This window comes from Carassius auratus, chromosome 45 (genome assembly GCF_003368295.1).
Source record: "Carassius auratus strain Wakin chromosome 45, ASM336829v1, whole genome shotgun sequence".
Taxonomy (NCBI): domain Eukaryota; kingdom Metazoa; phylum Chordata; class Actinopteri; order Cypriniformes; family Cyprinidae; genus Carassius; species Carassius auratus.
Genome location: NC_039287.1, coordinates 7,284,600 through 7,304,982, shown reverse-complemented (window position 1 = coordinate 7,304,982; position 20,383 = coordinate 7,284,600).

The following is a 20,383-nucleotide window of genomic DNA, read 5'->3' as shown; positions in this document are numbered from 1 at the left end:
GAATGATTCAACCCACTCATAAAGACAGTCATCTACTGGTGTACTGACATAACCTGCATGAAAAAAAAAATCTCTTACCACAACAGGCTTCAACTTTTAAAGTATAGATAATACCAATGAGTGTGGATCAAGATAGCAAATATATATCTGAGACATCACCCTAATATGACCCAGAAATGAACCCCTTACTAATCAACCCCAGTCTCCTCAGTTTTAACAATGAGTTTCTTTAAAGTCAAACAATTTAACTTGTCTACAACTGTCTTTCTGATGATCTAAATCACCTCAGATTCTGATTTCTGTTAACTAAGCCCTGAAGCCAGATCGTCTAGTGTTTGAACAGTGGGCAGAGCAGACTGTCCGGAGAAGATGGATGAACTGAGGTGGTTTGTTACATAAGGTCTGGCTAACTTACAGTGTGCACTTATCAGGGATCTGACAGCAGCTCATCTATTAGTGACCACCACAGACAGCTGAGAGATGCCTCTGTACCACAGTATTTACCATGCAAATGTTTCAGTTTCCATGTTTGCAACTGATAAAGAATTGCACTGTATACTGGTTTAAAGCTTTATTTCAAAACATGTTAATTAAAAGAGCTAAATTTGTGCCCTTGTTTTTCCTGATTTTATATTTTTTATTATTAAAATTATTATTATTGTCATTATTATTTTAACTTTTATTATATATACGTAAGTATTTCTTTATATGTTTTTCCTATATTATGTTTCAGTGCTTTTTAAATGTTTACTTTTTCAAGGCTTTAATGCAAATATTTAAATAAAAAATATATTTATTTTAATTATTATGTATGTATACCATGTGTATAGCATATTTAAAATAATAAAAAGTACTGTAATTCCAATTAAACTATATGTAAACGAACAGATATTGATTTATCTTTTTATATAAATCTAAAAAACTAATAATAATAAAAATAAAAAAGAATGGGCAAAAGTGCCCTGGAAATAGAGCTAGCATTAGGATGTATATTCCTATTAATTAAACAAGTTTATATATAAACCTGTTTAATTAATAGGAATATACATCCTAATGCTTGATCTATTTCCAGGGCACTTTTGCCCATTCTGGCAGAGATGATTTCAAAGAACAGAGGAGCAAGTGAACAAACATGGGGGCTAATATTGGGTTGCGCACATCCCTATTTCCCCAGCAGTCTCTGTGGGGCAGGACAAAAGGCCCACAGAAATGTGAGCCTGTTGAGTGCTGGTCTCTTTGCCTCAGATGCATGAATGAGCTCCTTTTGAGTGTGAGGATGGAGTGAACACCTCACAGCAACACATAGTGCTGAGGGAGATAAAAAACACTCACTCTCACACACATAATCCTCCTTAGGCTTGCACTTGAACAATGAACATTAGACCTACAACACTGCCAACACTTGCTGCTCTGCAGCTGTGCCCATCTCATTCAGTCGCTCAAAGAAGAACGCTGCATATCCTACTTTAATATGAAACCAGAGCTTTGTCTGTACAGTTACTTTTCTGAAACAAATACTTGTTGCTGTTGTAGCCACTGTTCAGTTCAACACCACCTATTGATCCAGTTTCTCAAATACACTTAGCAGGAACAGGCACTGAAAGAGAATAGCATAGTCTTTGTCCACGCTGTGGGAAATTTCTGCTAATTTCAATAAAACCCCAGAATGGTGCCAACCAGGTGAGAGCTCTATAAAAAACATGTCAGCAAACTCTTTGTTCGTGAACACCTGGTTTGAGCATGTTTAGACATTAAAATTCAATGTTCATTTTACTATAATGTACTGACCTGAAGAACAGAGTATGACAGTTTTTCTTGACAGTGGAATTATTATTATTATTATTTTGTCTATTAATCTATACAAAAATAAATAATTTATACATAAAATGAATTGAATACACTTGTTCTATCACAAGCATTTTTTTAATTCAAAGGCATTTGGTCATAAAAGTCCTAACGAAGAAAGAAATGAAAAACTATTTTAAACTATATACAAACGGGGCAGTTCTAAGGTGAGTGGATATCTGGGGATTAGCCCAGAGACATCTATATATGTGTACACAGAAAAATTCTCTTTATAAAAAATATGGCAGTTTTTCAACTATAGGGTGTTGCACAATATACTTATAAAACCCCAAAGAAAGAGGATACAATTTTGAGCCACACATTACCCCTTGTGGACTGAATTCAAACAATCGTTCGTGACACTCCAATAATTCACCTTTTGAAATTAAACCAACATTTTTGCAAAGTCTCCATCAAACCTGCCTGTGCTCAATTTACAGTCCCACATGAGCAATATCACACCTGGATCTGAAACATCTGCGCACATTCCTGCAGCTTTCTCCCAAATGGAAGTGTTTGAAAGGAACAAACTGATCGAAACAAGAGGCCCATATGGGCTTAAACATTAGCATAACATGAGAATTTGAATGCTGGGAATGTTATCACCAGCATTTCAAGTCCACTGTTGATCACCTGTACCTTCACCTGCAGAGCTTTGCTTATCGTCACCCCCCATCATCCAACCACCCTTCCAAACACAGCCAATCTCTACAGTAGATCTCATCCGCTCTCATCTCATCATATCTCACACCTGTGGAAGATAACACAATGTGGGATGACATAAAAAGGAAAAGAAAATTTGGATGTTTTCATTTAAACTGGATCAATTTACTAAAATCTATTTATTATCACCTGGCTTTAAAATATCAGATGCAACACAGATATTGCATACTTTGCATATGTTGTTAATTGCTAACCTGCTTTCAGTATCTAACCTTTTGTTTTGTTCATGTGGATTTACTGCCCAATATGGTCCTAATTTGTGGTCTATGCTATGATATTTACCACTGAGAACAAAAAGAAGACAGCTGCTGATCACACGTTAGAAAACCAACACAAACCACAAATAAAACCCTTTCACACAGAGATCAGCTGTGTATTCTTGCAGATTTTCCAAAGCCTGTGATTACAGAGCTAATTACCAGCATTCCTTGCGGGCTACTGCTTAGAGAGCAGCACAAACACTAGACACCCTTTTATGAGCCTTGAACTCATGCACTTTTGAATGCTTTATCTGCTGTGTAACAAACAAGGACAATTTTTTTAATTATTGTTATATATTATATTATTGCTTGCTATTAATTTATTATTTGCTATACTAGAAGAAGCTATATACTTCTATACTAAAGAAGCATCAAATAACATAGAACCTATACATATAACCATTGATACTTAGAAAGCAATAATGTAGTCCTATGGCCTCCATGAGTGGTTCTCCAGTCACTGAAGTGTGTTTGATGGCCTGTAATTTAACAGGTCACTAGCACAGTAGATACTAAAAACTAAAGATTACCTCATATAATAACAGTTTTCTTTCCATTTAGAAAGTTATTAGGGTCAAATACGACAAAAACTTCAAACTTCACTTCATTTTGAGGCCCAGATTATTTGTAATTGCAATGCTGAGATTAATGAGAGAGGTGAATCACAAAAGCCTTTTCACAAAATACATCCGAAAACCCTGAATGGCCATAAAAACTCTCTATGACTGTTATGTTGTTGAGGTGATGAAGTCAAGGCTGGTGTTAACTGGTTAGTCAGTGGTAAGGTTCTGCTTGACAAAACCAACAGTCCCTGTAAAAGGGTCAGTATAGAATCACTGGCATCACAGCTGCATGCTAACAGTAACAACAGCAATTTACTTGAGTCTGCTTGATCCGTGAGCCAGACAGCACAAATACAAACTTGCATGCTTTCTATTTTTAAGTCTGGTGTTATAAATGGCATAAAAGCCCTCTAATTACACTGTTTATAATATTTCAAGTGTTCCACTTTAGTAGTGCAGCTTTTGTAGAATTATCTGCACATGCATTTTAAAATTAAAGAGGGTTTTTTTTATCTTGCCAACCACAACACAGCATTTTTTTCTCTTTCTCTTTAAAACTGTGCTGAACACTCTTGCCATACAGCTTTAGTCAGACAAACACGCAGACAAAAAAAGTTTATGATTTTGTCTTTAGTTGCATCCCTAAGCAGTCAACAAAAGTTCAGATTAAGGCTAACACAAACATCTGTTAACATTGTTAAAAACATAAATGGATTCTGAAACAAATCATATGATTTTTAGTTCCATTGAAATTTCCTGCTCACTTTCATTAGAAAGATCATCTTGTGGGTGAGCAGATGATTTTCATTTTAAACAAAATATAGCCCAGCAGATCTATCTAATTCTAGACTCTTTTCTTGACTTTGCTGTTTATATGCTGTGAAGCATGTTCAAAACATGAGTTTATTCAAATTATAGTCATCTGAAAACCTCTGCGGCTTCTCCTTTGGTTGAATTTTGGTTCTTTACAGATCCCAAATTAAAATCATGGTTAGGTTTAGAGTAGGCTTAGGCTTAAGAAAAATGCAATGCTGGAACATAAAGAAAAAATTGTGTTAAATGTGTTGGTTAAATTATTTGTTGCATTGGGAATAACTTATAAAAGTCCACTATTAACTAAATTGATCTATATGGCATTAATTTTCCAACAATTTCAAAGATTTGTAAATCTAGTCATTTTAAATAAATTTGGCTTTCTCACCTACAGTTTCACAAGGGCTTAGTTTTTTTATTTTAATAAAATATTATAATTTAAGCTACAGCTGTATGTCAGAGGAGCTTAAGTTTTATTTAATGCACATTAGTAAGGACAGTGTACACAACACAGTCATTTTTCTATTCATATCTTTGGTTGGAAAGTCGGGAAAGTTTACACTTTAAAAGAACTAACCACTGCCTTCCCCAAGTATGCCTAATGGCTGATGTTAAAATTGTCTTTAAACAATGGCATTAAATGTTCTGTCATCAACAAAGCAGGATATGACATTTAAAATCAAATAATTCACAAAAACACACTCACAAAATGACATGTGCAACTAATACACAGTCTGAGAGCTCATTTGGAATGGAATTATTATTACTGGTTCCCAAAGGGAGCAGTTGATATTAGTGACAAAAAAAAGAAAGAGGTTCCCAATTAAAGGGGAAAGGAAATGACAAAAACAGGCAGAGTGCTTGAATGCTCCAGTGCAGCTAAACCTAGTGTGGCCTATGTCAGTGTTTTTTTCCTCTAGCCTTCACACTTATTTATACTCAAATGCACATGCAAGCCTTTGAGGGAAGCCCTTAATGCCCTGGACGATTGCTGTAATGACAGTCTGGTTAGAAAGCGAGCCAACACCAATGAACCATTTCAACAGTAAAGCCAGAGAGGCACATTTTGCTGTTCAAAACACAATAACATAGTTAAAAAGTACATTTAACATTTAAATAAATTAAAAGATAGTTATTGCATTAATCTATGACAAGATAATAAGTCCAGGCCAGAGAGTCACATCATGCTATGGGCCTGACAAAGTGGTTTATATATTTTTCACAGGGATTAATGTGGAGGTGATTGAGAGGTGACCACTCACATCTCCTTATTAAGAATTATAAATATTTCTATTGGATCTGAGAGCTTATTTCAACAGGAAGCTTATGTGGCAACACGATTGTACCGACTGAACAGACTGTACAGACCAGTTAACTTACATCTCAGCAAATGGTTCAGCCGTTCGTTATGTCAAAACTGAGCAATTACAAAAATCTATAAATCTTGGGTTTTTAACCACCACAACGTGTTCTGTGTGAATAGCCTGGACCTATACGTGGGATTTTTGCATCACGAAGACTATGTAAAGCCTAATTTCTAGATAGACATTTCAAGAAATATACATGCATTACATGATAGGAAAGCTGCTTCTTTGTTTTGCTCTTGAAAGTTTTTGAACTGGCCAACAGAATCTCTTTAGCTCTCTTTACCATCCACCTTGGCATGCAATGGGATAATCACAATTGAAATTCAGCCTCTATATGTTCAGTGTTTTAAAAACATTCCTCATTTTGAATCTTGGCAACCAAGCCTTTTGGGAGCCACATCAATTGTGTCCAATCTCAATGTCACAGGGAGCAGCTTGGAGTAAGGCGGGGCTCGGCTCTTCCCAGGGGACCCCAGTCGGACGAATATTGTGTGAATACAAAAATAACTGATTTGACGGCTGATGAATGAGACTAATGAACCCGTGGATCATCCAGTTAAAGGAATTTTAGGCCACAAATGTGAATGCTACTTGAGAATTCAATTCAATATATATATATATAAACTATATTTTCCGTATCTTCTAAGGGTTTATTTATAAACATAAAAAACATATATATGTGTGTGTGTGTGTGTGTGTGTGTGTGTGTATTTTTTACTATTCATATTTTATATTTACACTTTACAATTCTAAATATAGATTTACAATTATCATTTTACTCTTTTCAGATATGTTTAATTTAAAATCTAAGGAGAGGGAAACTGAGCAAAAAAGTGTATTTTTCTTTTGGTTAACATAGCGTGTTACCGTGCAAGTTTCAAAAAGGCATGTTCATCCAAAACATCACATATGTTTGAGGCATTACAGTTTTTCACTGGTTTATTTTAGAAATAATAGCATATTCTAAATTGAAATGGTTGGATTTCTCAACCAGTGATTAGCACCACTGTTGTAACTATAGAAAAGGAATACTTGGGTTGATTACAGGCAGACATTATTTAATCTTGTTCTCCAGCATGCTATTTTTTACTCTCTTTGCCATGGAGCAAGGTTAAACCATTCCATTCAATCTAAGGGTCATATTTAGGTGACCACGATTATAGCCCTTATGATTTCATATAACTAGCTGATTTAAGCAAGAGGGCCTCACATCAGCCACAAATTTCCCCTTTATTTAGTGAAGCTTCCGTCTTGCATCTTGCTGACCCTCAATACAACCTTGCTGAATGGGCAGTTTTGGTTGTACTATCTGGTAGTAACCACACTGCAAGAGGGTGTGTAGTTTGGCAAAACCTAGTTCCAACATATAAGACCACAAACACTCTCCTGCAAAAATATTATCGAACACCAGAAAAGAAGATTGTGATACGTTTCTACTTGGTCAACCACACTAAACCAGTACCTTTTCTTGCACATTGTGTACTACTTAAAATGTTACATTTGATAGCTTAAAGTGGAAAAATAAGTGGTACATCAGACATGTTTCATGTGGTTTCACTTTCCTGGAGCCTGTGGCCTCCCTGCTGATTTATACCATCCAGGTTTCTCCCTCTGCCAACTGGCTAATTGTTTCAGGCTTCCGATTATCATCTGTCAAAGAGAAAACAGAATAATGGAGAATGTAAGTCTCCTTCTAGGTAGTATTTATATAGACAGAATGTAACACTAGTAAGGAAATATTTAGATCCTCATGTAAATAAATAATCTGCACTCATTTTACATGCCAAGCTGTCCTTTAATCAGTAAACGCAGCCCAATGTTTTACTAAAACCAGGACAACACTCCAAGCCACATTAATACTGTTTATTAATATAAAGCAGAGAGCGAAAAACATACTGTAGTCCATTAACCAACACAGTAATATATTAATGCAAACCTATTCTGCTCAGTCACTTCCTGTGGAGAAATTACTGCAGCATACATAAATGGCAAAGCAAAGAAATGTAAACTTAAATGTCGCAAATATCTTCAGGACAGCATAGAATATGCTGAAAGCATATTTACTAGATCCATACTTCTGCCTCAGTCTTATTGAACATAATTGCTTGGACAAAAAGAGTTTGGACCAGTGCAACTTTGCATCAGTAAGGCAAATGGTTTTGCTGTTTGCTGTAAATTATAGAAATCTACCTTAACCTTTAATAGTGTGTAAAAAATATCTTTAAAAAAACTGTAATCAAAATCAAAACTTTGGAGCAATCTTTTGCTTCAGTGTAAAAAAAAAAATCTTTATTTTTCTTCATTTATTATTCTCCTCAAGATTCCAAGCATATCATCAAAGCGTCACTTTTGGCTGCTATTGTGAAACAGTCATTCAGAAGGCATGTTTGCTGGAAAATGGCTGAGATGCTATTCTAGAGTCTTAATATTTCTGAATGGTGGCAAAGAGAGGACTTCTCTGTGTGGGTTTTATCTGATCCCTGGGAGAATGTGGCCAGTCTGCAGTCTGCTTTATTCCAGAATGGAGGAAAGCTATAGCTTATCTGGGAACGTCTGGCATTTCCTCTGGTCTGGGCTCCATCAGAAACATTGCTACAGACAGGGATGACTTCCACAAATAGTTTTCACTGGCAGAAATAAAAAAAGAGTGAGAAAGCTGTGAAAGCAATTTTCCTAATAAGAATTTAAGGAACAACGAGTAAAGACTTCCTTGTCAGGAACATTGCGAATCCAAAGTGTGTGAATTCAAAGGAGTTTGAAGTAATGATGACTGTGAAAGAAAGACAGGACCCACTTTATATTGTTTCCTTAATACCGGCATCCTTACATAGTAACTAAATGCATTCGTAAATAGGATCTACAGCTGTAATAGTTCTAGAACTACTGTACACACATGTAACAACCCTCAGGATGGTTTGTATAAGTACAAAAGTGTAACAGGACATTGGTAGCAACACTGTAGTTGGAGTTGGAGTTGGTGCACATGATTACTCCTCAGCAACTCTCCATTAAATATAAAGTGTAACATTCTGGACACTAACCACAATTTAAATGTAAAGCCTATGCAAATCTATGGAAACTAGTTAAATGAATGAGGTTATAAATGTAACTGCACAAAGGAACTTGCTTGAGTACTTTCATAAACCTAAGTTAAACTAACTCCAAATCCTGCAAAAGAAAAGAAACAAACAACTAAAGCCACTGCAGACGCTATCATTCAACAAAAATGTGCTTTATTACTTTGGGGGGAAACTCCTCAGATAAGCATCAAGGCCTTCAGATATTAATTCAAACCATGATGCAAAACAGCAGCATAAGTGAAGGGTTATATACAGAAATGGTGACTGGTTATAAACTAGACACTCATCCTGATCATCTTTGGAAGCCAGTTTATGTGTCAGCTCAAAATTTCAGAGAGGAATCCTGTGCTGTGGAGGGAGAATCTCAGTCCCTTGGAGGGAAACAGTAAATCTCAGGGCCTATAAAAATGTAAAGAGGCATGGTAAACCTTCTCCATGACCTGCATTTCCACCCATTGAAAGTATTTCACATTTTGTTTGCACCTGGTCTGTATTCTCTCCTTACAATCTGATGCCTGGGTCTGGTCAGGAGGGACTGTGGGAGGGTGTGTGAACCCTGAATGACTGACAATGGCATGAATGCACGAGCAACAGCTTTTATACTAAAAGACTCACGCGCCCTTTCTAAGAGCTTAACACATTTAACAGGTCAAAAAAATAAAATAAAGAAACAATAAGTTTTTTTTAAATGTCAAGGAGAACTGGGGGGTCATGCCTTAAAGTGTAAAAAAATAAGTATTATGAAAGTGATTCATACTTGATTCATATACTTGAAACATACTAATTCTTTTTTCATATCATCTCATTTTAATAACTTTTTTTTTCCTTGTTATTTTGGAACTTGACAGTCACTTTCATTGTATGGAAAAGGACAGCATGGACATTCTCCAAAAATTCTCTTTGTGTTTCACATAAGAAATATATTTAGGTTTGGAATAACATTAGGGTGAGTAAATAGCATTTTCACTTTTAGGGTGAACTATCCATTTAACCCTCAATATCTCAGATAAAATATAGTTCTAAGTGCTGCATGAGCATGTTATTGTGTGATTTGCCCCAGACAGTGTAATGCTCAGGGGTGGTCTTCCAGGGTTCGCTGCATGGTGTACTTGTGCACCGAGGTTCTGGAGTTCAGCCTGGAGTCTGGCACAGGGGAAAGATGAGCATGAGGCGAATCTCAACACTATATACTTCAAACTAAAAGAAATCTGCTCTTTATGGCGCTTGCCACGTGGCAGAAGAGCGGCTGCCATGTATTAAGAATTGAGCAAGTTCTTGAGCAAATGCAGGATCTCAGAGCAAGCCAGATTGCACTGCTCATGCTTGACAAGTGTTCGGCCAATCCTGTGGTTTGTGCACCTCTGCGTCAGTTTAGAACCAGTTGAAGCACAAAAGAACTTGGAACAAACACTGCTTAAGACTGTCCAAATAACACTGAGTAAAATTATAGCGCCGGCACTCCTGATTAACTTGATGGATAGGGTTTTTTCAGGAACTGTTTAAATCAAGCCAGTAATAAAATAATGAATAATATGCCACCCAAAGTAAAATTCTTCTCAGAAACAATGTTGTTTTAATGACAAACTCACAGCATATGAGAGCCATAATTTCTCCACTCCAGAAATCCACTCAAAGTAATGCCTGGCACCAGATAAAATATCATGAGCTTTCGAAAAGACATTAATGTGACATAACAATGATTTACCTAAGAGGCTTTTCATACAACCTAAAACAGATTTAGTGTCAGAAGAAAGAGGAATGTCACATTCTGTAAAGCACAAAAAAATAAATCAGTAGACAAAAACAAGTTATTCGAAGATTCATCTTAAACAGCTGATAACAGAGCTGCCTGAATTGACAAGCACAATTCAGTTCAGAAATATAACCCCAAAATATTATTATGTGTATTTTTTGAAACCATTTTGATCAAACTCATATGTGCATAATTTTCAAGACATGTCAATCTGTATTATATTTGCAGACACACATTGTTGAAGCTTTACAGCATCTTTTCATTGATGAGCCATTACCTTTAACGGAGGAAATGAGATGACTTCACTCCCACAGAAGCCATTAAAGCAACAGTAATAAAGATATGGTAGATGCAGAGCCAGGTCTGCCTTATAATGACATTTAAGCCTTTTGGAAGTGATCTGGGGAACGCTTCAAACTAAATGACTGCATGCTTTTATGAGCAAGGGCAAGTGTCCCGATGTAACACAATTCTCCAAGAACTGTGAGAGAGACAAACGAAACGGCTCACGTGGACTCAAGAGAAACAAGCACTAACCTGTGACAGAGGCCTTTGGATCAAGTGAATGAATATTATTGTGACTTTCTAATGTTGCGCTGGAAATTAAGGGTTTTAGACATCTTTCTGACTCAAATTTGTCACAGACTAGGCAATTAATTAAGAGAAAAAAACATGGTTGACATGCCAAGTAAAGACTGGAGCAAAGAGCTGCTTACACTTTAAAATGACTTTGCTGAAATCATTTGAAATGTCACAGGACTTAATGTGAGAGTTCAGTTTAAACCAGTACCCATCTGTGAAAACAGACAATTAAAAAAAGCTTACTGTAAAATTATTAGATCTGTCAATCAGGTAAAATGGTGACTTCAAATTGAACTTTTTTGTACTAGTTTGTACTTAATGTGTGTAAACTGACTGTGATGTTGTGGAAATGACAGTAATGACAATATATGCGAATACTTGTTCTCTACATTTGCAGTTCCTGCTTCATTAAATTGGTCTAAACCAGAGTTTTACATGTAACTAGTAAATTAGCAAATAATGACCAAAATTCATACTAATGGTGGTCATCCGAGCACACTTTGGACAACTGATCAAAGCCACGGAGTCTAATCCATATTAACGTAAGACATTTAGAAACCATTAATACTTCTCTTGACCACTGAACTACTGGGTGATTCAAAGTACTAAAGTGGTCACATGGCATGATGTTCTCCTTCTTTGGGATTTTACAAAGCAGTATTTGTGCATTTACATTCTACCACTGAAACGTAATCCAAAGTTTCTTGGCCTGTCTCCATGTTTTGCTTTAGCAAGCATGCCAGCTGTGGCAAAAATGGTTCAACGGGATGACACATGCGCCTTGGGCTTTCCACATTGCTGGATGGATTATTTTTTAACCACAAAAGAAAACAAACAAACAGACAAGTTAATTCTGTTGTGAACACTAATTGGTTACTGCATAAGGTGCAGTCAGGTTCTGGGAGTAAAGATCCCCCTTCTTTTATCCATATGGGAACTAATTTTTAAATGTAAACCTTTTGAACACAGACAGAATGTGAGCTACGAGGATGTTAATCAATTTCATATGCTTTTGTTGAAGCCATTAGCTTGCAATATTTACATTTTTTATATATATAATTTGAAAAGGGTAATTGGACAGTGTAATTTTTGGTGCAAAACGACATAACAATGTCCACCAAACCGAGAGCAGAGTCTAGCAACTCACGACAAAATATATTTTTTTATAATTTATCATTGACCTGCTGTTATGAAGCACTGCAAATGATGAAATAAAGTTTCCCTAATAACTTAAATATTTATTTATATTTGCATATCTCACAATAAGATATTGTGTAAATTAACAGTCTATTTTCTGTGAAAGATGACATATTGTCACAAATAATCACATGTATGCTGTTACAAGTCCAGAAAATCTGTCTGGAGGTGTGACATCACAGTCATCAGAACGTAATGGTTGGGTCCTCAGTGGGTTCTTCAGCTGAGGGCCCCAGGAGACAGATGCCACTGTGGATTTCCCCACACTTCTCTCTGCCAGGTTGACCCTAAGCAGCAGCACCCAATCCAAAAGAACACAACAAACCACCCAAATACTGAGTGAGTGAGTGAGAGAGAGACCACACTGACAGATATTCCCCAACACAGCTTCTAAAGGCCTGATCCTAGCTCAGTGTGTGTGGTTAATAAGCTCAGTAGGGCCTCTGCCTGTTTACTAAAGACCTACGATGGATAATTCAACATTTAAGCGATTTCTTTTGTGTTTCATTGATGCTTTCGACTAAGACAGATTTAAGCTCAGCTTGCCCCATATCTCATAAAGTATTCTCTTTAAAATACTTCAATTTTTTTTTTCTAAACTATTAAAACAATTAAAACAAAGCAGCTTTTAACTTGTTCGTCAACTGTCAGTGACACAGCACGGTCACAAGTCAATAGGGTTTTGATAAAAGCGGCAGATGTTCTTTCAATCAAGTAAGTAAAACCAAAGGTCCATATAGTGAGTCCAGATGATCATGAATATACTTTACTGCAACATGATCACAGCCTGGAATTTCAAGAAGGTGCGGGTTTTTTTGCTTAGACTTGAAATGAGTTAGTGATGTCAAAGACTTGATCTTGGGGGGCACTTCAAAGAAGAGCAGTATTACTTTTCTGAACTTCTTTATGGTGCTGGAACGCACGGGCTAAGAGCAAGAGCTTCTCTAGTTTAAATCAAAACCACAGAATATCTTCTAACAGGTTAAGCTGTTTTTGAATAGTGAGACACTCTGATAGGCTTAAGACAGAATACAAATAACCCTTGACATGTTGTGTATGAGTCCATTTTACAGTAGATCTTTTTAACAGTCATTATTTATACGACTTAATTACTTAAAAAATTATTAAATTAAACTGAGATAATGTCTACATATTCTCTCATCACCATCAAAACACACACAAAAAATCATGCATCTTTCCCGTGATAGAGCTCCAGAAGCTCCAGGCAAAAATAACTAGAGGAAAGTGTAACAATGCTTTAAAATCAACTCGGGAAAACATGTGCCTCCATGTGAGGTTAGCAGTTTAAATCGGACTTACCCAGCCACTGAATTGTTCAGGCCTGCGTTTCTCAAAAACATTGCAAGCTAGAAACCACAGATGCAAATGCTTTCAGGACACTGCTTTTGGGAAACAAAGCCCAGGGTCTCTAAACGCAAGCCTTTTTCAGGTGTGTTTGATTCAAAATAAACTGGGAACATTTACTGCAATGCATGAAGAGAGCCAGGTGCTTCTATTGGTACATCTTGTCCATTTCAACAAGGAAGGAAATGCTTTGAAAAATAGTCATAGTCAAAGTACTCTTCCTGCTGTTAAGTGCAGGTCGGAATGTGTCATTACTTCAGCTGAACACAATTTTTTCCTTTTCACTCAATATAAAGCTATGGTAGCACGTACATTAGTTTAAAAATCCTGTCCAATCTTCCAAGGACCACTGGAAATAGTGAGTTAATCATTTAAGGGAAAAAGAGGCTGAAGCCTAGTCATATTGAAACTAATGTACAAAATCTGTGTATAGGAGAACTACAGAGAACAATAATAAGACTCGGAGTCAAGAAGCATGGATTCCTGGCCCTTGATTTAATACAATATATTCTTGTTCACCAATAAGCTTCTCATCATTGCTCTAAATCAATATACAGTGTTGGTACAGATAAAAAGGCTTATAATCGTTCTCAACATGAACATTAGGCTGAAAATTTTATCCTTTGTGGCTCTTGAAGAAAACATTTTCACTGGTTCTGAACTTGTAGCAGCAGAAATAACACAGAAATGGAGACGATAATAATGATGATAAATGCTTTCCCTTATGTATGAACTCTATGAGATGACAGATGGGCGTATTTCTGTGTACTGTATATTGATGGCTTTTTAGGTACCTGTTTTATGTTGCATTTAGATCCTCTGACTCACTTCTGTGACTGGTTATTGTCTGAACACCCATTGTCTCTTATTTAGCTCTGTTTGACTTTTACATCAATACATTCAACACAGCTTAACTAAAAAAAATTAATTTCTATAAAAAGCATGACCAGATTTTCAGAAATATGCTCCGGTCAAGTTCAAGCACTTAAACTAAAACCACAACATCACAGAATTAATCAAATGATTATGCTAATACTCACTGATGTCTGTGCTGATGTCGTTTTCCCATCAAACATAATGCCACTTCCCCGAGGATGGCGTCATCAAACTAAAACATAATCAAATTGTAAAAAATTAAAGTGAAAAAAAAATGATAATATTTATAGCTATCACTCTTTAAAGAGTGAGACATCTAAGACATTAGATGGGGCCTATATATATCCCTTAAATCTTATAGCATGTAAAAACAGGGACAGATGCATGTTTTTCAGGATTCATTGAGGCATTGATTGCATGATACCTAAACATCAGACTTTAAGTTAAGCCTTAAATTTTATATTGGGATTGCCAACGTTGTTGATCCACTGTAAACCTAGCATTCATACGGTAACTCTGCACTTAGCCTATGCACCTGATAATACCCTTGAAGCTTAGAAACCTATTCCTGTTTTTTTGTTAAATAGGGTCATTTCCAATCAAGAAAAAGGTTTGCTATCAGGTCAATGGCCTGACTGTACCCAACAACCTCAATCTGTTGCTCCATCTCTCCCCCTTCATTATTTGAGCTCATTCTTTCCGTAAACCATTCCTGCTAATTAAAAGAAAGCTGTTACCATCTATGAAATAATCATCTGTGGAACGAAAGCTGTTTCATTGGACTGTACAATGCTCAAAGTTGAGATGTGTGAACCCAAGTATGAACTCTGAGTAAACAGGATAACTCTTAGTTCTATAAGTTGCTTCCCTTCATAGAAACGTAACCATTTGTATATCTTTAAATTAAAATTTTGAATCAGACTTTCACATATAGGCTCTATAGTTCCACTATGCTCATGTCACTGAACTGGAAAATGCTCAAAATGAACCCATACAAGAGGTTGTGGTGCAAAATACAGCGTATATGTCGACAGCTTTGAACAATAATGTGTGTTTATTAAAATATGGAAGCTGTAGGAACATCAGCTGTCCCATGGCAGTGGCCCAGCACCTGAGTTTAAACAGACTCAGCAGAGCTGATCCCAAGCCAGACACCCAAAACAGATAGGCTACTACAAAAGAAATATGAGGAGAGATGAAAGAAAGGTCTAAGCTTGTCTTCAAAATAACAGTGGTGGACGAAGTACACAAATCAAGTACTTGAGTAAAAGTACAGATACGAATAATAAAATATTACTCCAGTAAAAGTAAAAGTACTCCTTTTTCAATTTTAGTCAAGTGAAAGTACAAAAGTAATCAATTTTGTATGTACTTAAGTAAAAAAGTACTGAAAGATAGATGTTTGCAATTTTATATAGGCTAATTTAATTTTATATTAGCACTTTTTTTATTTTTTATAATCCTACTGCTCAAAATACCTGGGATTTTTTTCCAAAATAACCACTATATGGAGTCAAGATATATTTTTGTTGTTGATATGGACTACGCTTATGAGAGTAATGTTCACTGTGAAGCTTACACTGTGATGTACCTGAGAGAAAACAGAGATGATAATCTGATCTTCACCCGTAAGAAAAAAGTATTTTAAAGTTTGTGGTTTTACAGAAAACCACAGTTATATATGACAAGATAATAAGGCCTGAAGTTAGGAAGAACATCTTAAGGAAAATATAATTATATTTTCTTAATGATTTTTTTCCTTCTCAAACCTTGTCTGCGGTGTAAGAACACCCCTGGCCAAACGGGGTGCATCTCTTCCCCTCTTTGATAATTACTGTAGTTACCATGTTCTGAACATCACATCCTTTCTTTTCTCCCCAGATGTAATCTATATATCTATATATCTATATCTATCTATATATCTATATATCTATCTATCTATCTATCTATATATATATATATATATTTATATATATATATATATATATATATATATATATATATATATAGGTGGTTGAATAAAAATATTTGGACATTATTTATAAAAATTACTTCAAGTTAGCACCAGCAAGCCTGCTAGGCATTTAGCATCAGCTACAATATTTACTTATTTTCAGTACCATTCTGAATAAACATTCATGTCTGTCTAGCGTTACTCGTCTAAAAAAAAAAGCCTCAAGTTCAAATATTCATTTATCACCAATTAACTGTTTGACAAACACTTCCTGCTTCGAGATCTGAATTAAAACAAAATATCAAACATGCTCCGAAGTCCCAATCTGAATCAACCGAGTCGCCAACAGGCTCCGAAGTGCCGATCTGAATCAACCGAGTCGCGAACATGCTCCGAAGTCCCAATCTGAATCAACCGAGTCGCGAACAGGCTCCGAAGTGCCGATCTGAATCAACGGAGTCGCGAACATGCTCCGAAGTGCCGATCGGTATCAACCGAGTCGCGAACATGCTCCGAAGTGCCGATCTGAATCAACCGAGTCGCGAACAGGCTCCGAAGTCCTGATCTGAATCAACCGAGTCGCGAACAAGCTCCGAAGTGCCGATCGGTATCAACCGAGTCTCGAACATGCTCCAAAGTGCCGATCGGTATCAACCGAGTCGCGAACATGCTCCGAAGTGCCGATCTGAATCAACCGAGTCGGGAACATGCTCCGAAGTGCCGATCTGAATCAACCGAGTCGCGAACAGGCTCCGAAGTCCTGATCTGAATCAACCGAGTCGCGAACATGCTCCGAAGTGCCGATCTGAATCAACCGAGTCGGGAACATGCTCCGAAGTGCCGATCTGAATCAACCGAGTCGCGAAAATGCTCCGAAGTCCAGAAGTCCCGATCTGAATCAACCGAGTCGCGAACAGGCTGTGAAGTCCCGATCTGAATCAACCGAGTCGCGAACATGCTCCGAAGTGCCGATCTGAATCAACAGAGTCGCGAACAGGCTCCGAATTGCCGATCTGAAAACTTCGACCAAAGAATGTAAAAAATAATTCTATTTCTCTAATAACTCTAACTCTACAACTCTATGAAAGACTCAGATCACGTATCTAAAAATAAATCGCTATAGTAAAAGAGAGAGGAGTGAAGTTTCCTAACGCTCTGCTGTGTTTGGTCCTCAAGCGCGTCTGACGCTCCGCAGCGCGTCTCCGCCCCTCAGCGTTTACAGCGCTAAATTAATCATCTTTGCTAATTATTATACATTTACTTCATTGTCAGCTTCAGGTACTTCATTTATTATTGTTCAATGAACTGTTTGAAACAAAAAAAAAGGTTGTATTTCAGTAATAATTCTAAATTATCAAAATAAAAAATATAAAATAAATAATAAAAAATATGATTTTCAGTTACAATAATTAATCCTAAATTGCGACATTAATAACTTACTTTTAGCAACATCAGACGCACGCGGTCACAATATCTCACGGTTCTTACTTCTGTAGACTCACACTAAACGGTTCATTTGAATCAGTGAGTGGTCGACTCCAGAACAGCTGCAATCGGATCATTCTAATTCGTAAACGAATCGTTTGGTGCGATTCGCGATCCGATTTAAAGGTTTATTTTGAAAAGACTCAGTTCGTTCATGATGAATCAGACACCGCTTCTGCGTGTCGGAGCACGTGATATATTATAGGGAGTAACGATATGTTTTATGAAATGTAGTGAAGTTAAAAGTACGATCTTATGCTTTGGAATGTAGTGAAGTAAAAGTAAAAGTTACTCAAAATAAAACTACTTCAGTAAAGTACAGATACTTGAAACATGTACTTAAGTACAGTAACGAAGTAAAGCTACTCCGTTACTGTCCACCACTGCAAAATAAAAATATGAAAAAACCTTATGGTGGTTTATAAGTGCTCAATTCTGACAACTCCATAGAAGAATGTTGTCACAAGAAAATCAAACGGAAATAGTACATTCAATGTAACTGAATTTTGCTTCTGCAGTGTATAAAGACTATGAAAGTGCATCTTAAGTTTGCTGTGGTCAGTACAAGCTTTGTTTGACCTCAAAAATAAACTTTCTGATGCCCAGTTGTCAGCTTTACAGGGGAATAAAATGGATGGTACGATGGCTGTTCTTGAAGCAGCTAAAGAAAAATCAGATGCTAGGTAACAGCACATCTTAAAAATTTAGGAAAAAAAGGTCTCTTTTGTTTTTCCAAGCAAGCCATAGTCAGGTGCTAAAACCTTTCTCTTTTATTCCTTAAATGATCACTAGTACATAAAACAAACTAGCAATATACTACATCTAAATATAGCCTATTAGGTTTTATTGCACTGTAAATTTTGAATAAGCTGAATAAGGATATTTTATGCAACTTCACCTGAGTTTATCCAGTCAAGCTTGTCTGGGTTTGGGGGTTACTACTACTGTTGTTCAGTTGTTAAGGGTCTTTTGTGTAACATTTTATGTGTGAAACAGTAAATATAAAGTAAATGCAAATGATGCCTGACAGCATTTTAAAAGGAATTCACTTGGAGAAAGTGGCTGTGCGATTGGACCAGCAGGTTGGCTGAATGGAAGGTGTGACTCATCTTTTGTAGACCAAGTAATAATGTGGGAATGTTGGAGCTCTTTTGGAAAATGGGCTTTGTTTTATGAGAGGCTCAAGTACAGACAGTGAAAGAGCTCTTTAGGACAGCTTCTTCAGAGACAACACACGCTGCTACCTGCTAACTGTCTGCGTGACATGCACCACTGACTGCAGTGAACTTAAGCACTCTTCATTTGACTCAAACGGTAAGTAACAGAGCAACTATGCAATAAAACAGAAGATTAAAAATAATAATAATACAACTTTTTATGGTTACATTTTTTTTTGTATCAATGTATCAATTCCAATGAGGTCACACATTTTGTGTTATGACTCTTATTAGATGATTCCCATCTGTCAATAACAGCCACATACTGATTGGCTGATGACTGTGGACTGCTTAACAAAACTTGGCAAAAGAGATACACTTGGCAGTCTAATACACCATGACTTTTCACTTAGCCTGAAGTTGTTGTTGTTGTCTTTCCCTAATCCAGAGCTCATTACATCTTATTGATACCGTTGTAACTTTTCTTTTAACCTACTTTTGGATTTTGAGTTTTATTCGTAACTAGTGGACAGCATTTTGTATTGAAAAATAGAGTCATCCTTAGTTTGCTCTGCTCAAAACCTGCCAGGTCTTGTAGTGTGGATTGCAACACAACTGTGGTTCATATTCGGTAAATGACAGCTCTTGCCCTTGGTATGTTAAGATGAAAGGGTTATGTTATCTCAGTAGGCTAATCTTCAAGTGCTTAATGTCCATCTTTAGTATACGTTTAATTTTGTTTAAGCCCTTTAAATGAATTTGCAAGACTTTCGATAGTAATCATAATTTGACAGTGTAATATATGATCTTCAGTTCAAGCCAAAGGCCTGCTATTGATTTCCAGCTGAATGACAACCTGAAAGAAAGTGGACAACCTTCAGTTTGACAACAAAATCCATCATTTTGTATATATATTTGTGGCTAATTGTGATAATAATAATGTGAATTTATTCAATTAAGCTAAACTCAAAAACAGTTTTTTTTTGTACTTCAGCACTAAAATGGTAAAATACCTAACGGTGGTAATACCTTGATTATTTTGATTAGAAACTGATATGCTGTTTATTGGTGTGAGTCATGTGACAAGTTCGAGTTGTTTTATTTGAGGTCTATTAAGGATTTTGTGGGTTGACAGAGCCTTAAGCATGTAAATTATATATGAATCATTTTAAAATGCAGAGAAGTGGATACCTTAGGGCATACTTGGCCTGAAATAGGAAATATTATAATCCTAATTCATTTCACAACATGTCAGCCTAAACAAATCTACTTTTTCATATGACCAAATTTTCTTAGGTTGCACTGCCCTCTAATGCAAATAAATGGAAGTACTGGCTGACAGCAGCAACATTTTATTATATTT